Source organism: Choloepus didactylus, chromosome X (assembly GCF_015220235.1).
Source record: "Choloepus didactylus isolate mChoDid1 chromosome X, mChoDid1.pri, whole genome shotgun sequence".
NCBI classification, from domain to species: domain Eukaryota; kingdom Metazoa; phylum Chordata; class Mammalia; order Pilosa; family Megalonychidae; genus Choloepus; species Choloepus didactylus.
Genome location: NC_051334.1, coordinates 161043592 through 161049085, shown reverse-complemented (window position 1 = coordinate 161049085; position 5494 = coordinate 161043592).

The window sequence follows — 5494 nt, the reverse complement described above, 5'->3', positions numbered from 1 at the left end:
TTGCAAAGAACTTCTTGATTGTTCTATTCATTAAAAAAATATTAAGTTCTCATTTAAAATTTTTTTGATTCACACAAACCCTTAATAATAACCAGGGCATAAAATGCCTATAATGCCACTAGTCAGGAATATTTACTTTGAGACTTACCTTACCTAATTTTTACTATGCTGACATATGTGTGTGTGTGGGTGTATTCTAAAATAATGAAGAGACAGTACATATTTATACCTCAGAACTCTAGGGTTTCTTTTCTATCCTTCTCAATTTTTGTCCCAAAATTTTATCATAAAATTTTATCATTAAGAACTGCTGTAAAGAAAGAAAACCAAATTCAATAAATTGAATGGTTGATATTTGCATCTCTTAAATTCAATGACTCAGATGTGTACTCTTAGAAAATTTTCAGATGGATATATATTCATACCCTTTATATGAAATTACAATCTTTCATTAATGTCTCTGTTCATATAAATAAAATGCTTATAGTTTCAATAGAATACAGACCCATATATATGTTGACCAAGAATGGTAAGTTCAAACAGACTCTATAATACTGGCATGACTGTGAATACACAGCTTTTTAAAAATTTTTTATACACATAGATGGATACACACACAAACACATACACATATACTGCTCTTTAAAACTATGTGGGTGAATTCTGTGTGAAGTTTTGCACAGTCTTCAGCATCACTTTATATGGTTTGAATACTTCCATATCAACATATATTTCGAGTGCTTGAAATTTCTTGTATTTTACTCTAGAAGACCTTTGAGAAATTATAAAGTACGAAATAAATCAGTTCTTCTCAATCAGTGAGAAGAACCACTTTTAAAATATCTTTACCATGCATTCTCATTTCTTTCCTATGCATATATAAAATGTACTTTTAGAAAATAATGTTCAAATTAATGTATCTTGAGTGTGAAAACAAATTTTCCTCACTTTTTTATAGTTTAAAGTTTTTCAAATATCTTAATAATTCTTTGGAATACTGACACATTTTTAAATTTTACCTTTTTTTCTAAATATAAATAACATTCTTTATGAAATAAGTTGTTTTTCAAAATTACAAAAAAAGTTATGAAGTGAGGCATCATTATAAATTACAGCATATCTCTTTAATCTCTGCTTTAATAAAGGCAGTTGGACTCTCAGATCTAATTCTGCAGTCGATCAGTTGCAATACGTTGTTTGGTTGCAGTTTACGGAGAAAATACGGCCTAATGCAGATAAGTCGGTGGAGATCTAGTTATTGAGGCAAACTAGACAAAGATAATGCAGGCATCCTAAGAAAGAAGTGAAACAGAGTACAAGATTTGATTCAGGACAGTAGTCAAGGAACTTGTAGGCAGGCTAGTTTGGGACAGAACAGTGGTCAGTCATATTAATACTCCCCCAGATTAGACAATGAACTGAGATAAAGAGGAATGCTGAAAGAATATGACCAAGTCTCCAATTCCTTACTTTCCTTCAACAAAATTTACAGAGCTTTTAAAAAAGAGACTGAAAAATGGATTTGGTTACCAAAAAATCCTTCATGTTTATGGACTGTTGAGGACACACCTTAAGTCCTCAAATAGCCACTCTTGCATAATCTCTTCCCACCAAACATGTGAGTAAACTGGCTTCTAACAAATAATTTGGTAACAAATAATTTTTATTGAGGTAAAATTCATGTAACATAAAATTAAATATTTTAAGTGTACAATTCACTGGTATTTAGTACATTCACAATACTGTTCAACCATCACCTCTATCTAGTTCTGAAACATTTTCATCACCTGAAAAGCAAAACCCATACCCAATAAGCAGTCACTCCCCATTTCCTATTCCACTAGCAACCACAAATCTGCTTTATGACTCTATGGATTCGCCTCCTCTGGATATTTCATATAAAGAAATCACTGAATGTGTGACCTTTTGTCTCTGGCTCCTTTCACTTAGCATTACGCTTTTGAGGTACTTCTATGTTGTAGCATATACCAGTATTTCTTTCCTTTTTATGGCTGAATGGTAGTCCACTGCATGGTTACACCACATTTTGTTTATCCATTCATTTGTTGATGGACAATGGGTTGTTTTCACCTTTTACCTACTATGGAACAGCGCTGCTATGAACATCCATGTATAAGTTTCGTTTGTATCCTCTCATTTTTTTCTATATGTTTTAAGTTTTCCACTTAGTGTTTACCCTGTGGATTACAATTAAACATCTCAAATTTATGAAATGACAACCAGCTTAGTTTCAATAGAATACAAACCCTCAGCCACCTTCTTCTGTTATTGTTTCAAATTATGTCTTTATACATTGTGTGCCCATTAATATTGATGTAGAAATACTTTGTATTCATTGGCCTTTTAAATTATATAGGTACACAATAGGAATTACAAACCAAAAATGTGATACTACTTGCTTTTAGGTTTACCTGTGTGGCTACTTCACCATTGTTATTTATTTGTTTGTATGGTTTTGAGTTACTTCCTAGTGCTCATTCATTTCAGCCTGGAGGACAACTTTTAGCATTTCTTATGGAGAAGATGTACTAGTGATGAACTCTCTGTTTTTGTTTACTCTAGGAATGTCTTAATTTCTCCTTCATTTTTGAAAGACAGTTGCCAGCTATGGAATTCTTGTTGGATAGTTTTTTTTGTCTTTCAGCACTTAAAAAATATGCCATTTCACTCCCTTCTGATGCCACGGTTTCTGAGGAGATAATGGCTATTAATCTTACCGACAATTCTTTATACAATGACAAGTCTCTTCTCTCTTGCTGCTTTCAAAATTCTGTCTTTACATATTTTACCATAATAATGATCAGTGTGGATCTCTTTGAGATTATCCTGCTTTGGGTTTACTGAGATCCAGTGATATGTAGATTTATGTTTTTATCTCAAATTTGGGGAGTTTCAGCCCCTTTTTCTGCAAATATTCTTTCTGACCTCTTCTCTCTTTCCTCCCATCCTACAACTGACCCTTAGGATAGCTTCATTTTTCCTCATTATTGTCTATTTCTGTTCCTTAGACTGGAAAATCTATTGACCTATTTTCAGTTTCACTGATTCTTTCTTCTGCCCACACAAATCTCCTGTTAAAACCCTCTAGTAAATTTTTCATATCAATTATTGTACTTTTCAGCCCCTGTATTTCTGTTTGGTTCCTTTTAATAATATCTATATCTTTATTGATATTCTCTGTTTGGTGACGTATTGGCCTCCTGGTTTTCTTTAGTTCTTTACCCATTGTTTCCTTTAGTTCTTTTAGTGTATTTAAGACAGCCAACTTAAAGTCTTTGTCTTGTAAGTCCAATGCCTGGGCTTCCTCATGGACAGTTTTAATTAATTTATTTTTTTCCGGTGAATGGGTCATAATTTCTTTGCACACTTCCTAATTTTTGTTGAAAACTGGACATTTTTAATATTATAATGTGGAAACTCTGAAAATCAAATTCTTCTCCTTTTCCAGGATTAGTTGTTGGTACTTGTTTTTGGTTGTTGTTGTTTGCCTGTTTAGTGACTTTTCTAAACAAGTTTTGTAAAATCTGTATTCCTTGTCATGTGTGGTCACTGAAGTCTCTATTCTGTTAGCTTAGTGGTCACCTAGTGATTTTACAGAATTTCCTTGCACACCTGGAGACAAAGAAAGAAAAACAAGCTCTCTCCCAGTCTTTGGGAGAAGGAACATCCAAATGCAACTTCAATATCTAGTCAAGCTAATTACAACTCTTCCTTAGCCTTCACTTCCTGCTTGTGCTGAGCCTGAAGGTCAGTGAGTGGTGAAAGGTTAGGGTCTTCTCAGACCTTTGCTGAGCATGTGTCCAGCCTTGGGCATGCACATGCCCTTCTTGAATCCCTGGTATATACTGGAGTTTTTAAAGCCCTTATTCCCCCACATATCTTGTTTCCCAGGCTTTTCCTTACGAGGCCTTTTGGTCTCTTTATTGCATGTCACAACTGTTGTCCCTTGCCCCAGTATGCTGTGGCCAATATTTGTGCTTTTAGGTGCTTTCAACCAACACTGACAAGGAAATCACCCCAGCCTTGGGAATGCTCTGAGTTATGCAAAACATAGGAAAAGTCCTTGCAATGGTCCTTCAGGGCACCACAGGTTGAAATGAACAAACACAATTTTTTGAGATCAATGTCCAAATTGCTCTCTGGCACTAACATCCTACATCAGGAGTGTGGGATGCTGTCCTTACGCCAGGCTGTGGTGGCATGTGGGCAATGTAAAATGCCACAGGGCTCTCTTGCCACAAAGCAGTTGCTTCTTTATTCATCAAGCTTTCCCATGGCTGTCAAAAATTTTTAAATAGATGCTAGATTTCTGTACAAATTGATTTTGATCATTTTTGCCAGTTTATCAGTTGCTTTTCTGAAGGGACTGAGCACTGCAATTCCCTACTTTGCCATTTTTTGGTGACCTCTTTGTCACTTGATTCACATTTCAGAAACAATCATGTTTGTTTTCAATGTATCTGCAATAATAGCCTTGTATGAAGGAAGTGAGGTCACAGGTAATGCCACCTCCAGCAGAACAGGTCTTTTAATATGTGAGTACATTTTCAATCCTCTTCACTGCTTTTGATAGCCATTTGTGCACATTTTCTCCCCTAAGAAGCTCTAAAGTCTGGTTTAACTGGATGGATCCACTTGTCTTCAACACCTCCTAACTTCAGGCAATGGAGCACCAGAATTTTGTGTGGTATGAGACCCACAGCAAGCTACCAGATGTTTCTAAATTTCACTTGGAATTGGCCTGTCTTCTGCATTTATTCTGCTACCAAAAGGAGCCCATGCCCCATATCACAGAGACAGCACATGAAAGCCTGACAACTATTGCTCCAAGGGGCAGAAACAGGATATCCACAGGAGTCTCACTTGTCCACAGGGCTCCTACTTGTCTTTGAGTGGTTTCCTCTAGTCCCGCCCCTAAATGGGAGGAAACTGAGACCCCGCCCCACAATGTCCCATGCCTGACCTGCAGGGCAGCTGCTGGTTCAGTCCTGGATCCTCACTCACCAGGTTCTACACCAAGATCCCACCCAGTGTCCAGATCTCCTGTAAGGCTTGGAGGAGTATGCACAATGCCTAGCTTGGGGCCCAAACCCTTTCCACTTCCTCATAGACCAACACACCTCCACTGCTAGGCCTGAAGGGAAGGAAGCTGGAACCACTTAACGAGTTTTCTTAAACTATTTCCTCATGATTGCAGTAGTGCTCCACTTATGCCAACAGGCCCGGTCCTTGTGCACTCTTCCCCCGTCCATCCAGTCTGAAAAAACACCACCAGAGGACAAAAGCACCAGGACATGGCTGCCTTGCATCTTGCCCAGCTTGAGGAAATCTCACACTGTGGTACTTTTGCTTTGGGTTTCCATATGGAATCAAACTGAGGCCCAAAACATCCATCCTCACCAGGCATTTTGTTCTTTCAGTAATTCAATTTCCATTTGACCAAGTCTATGTAGGTCTACTGTTTTCCACTCAG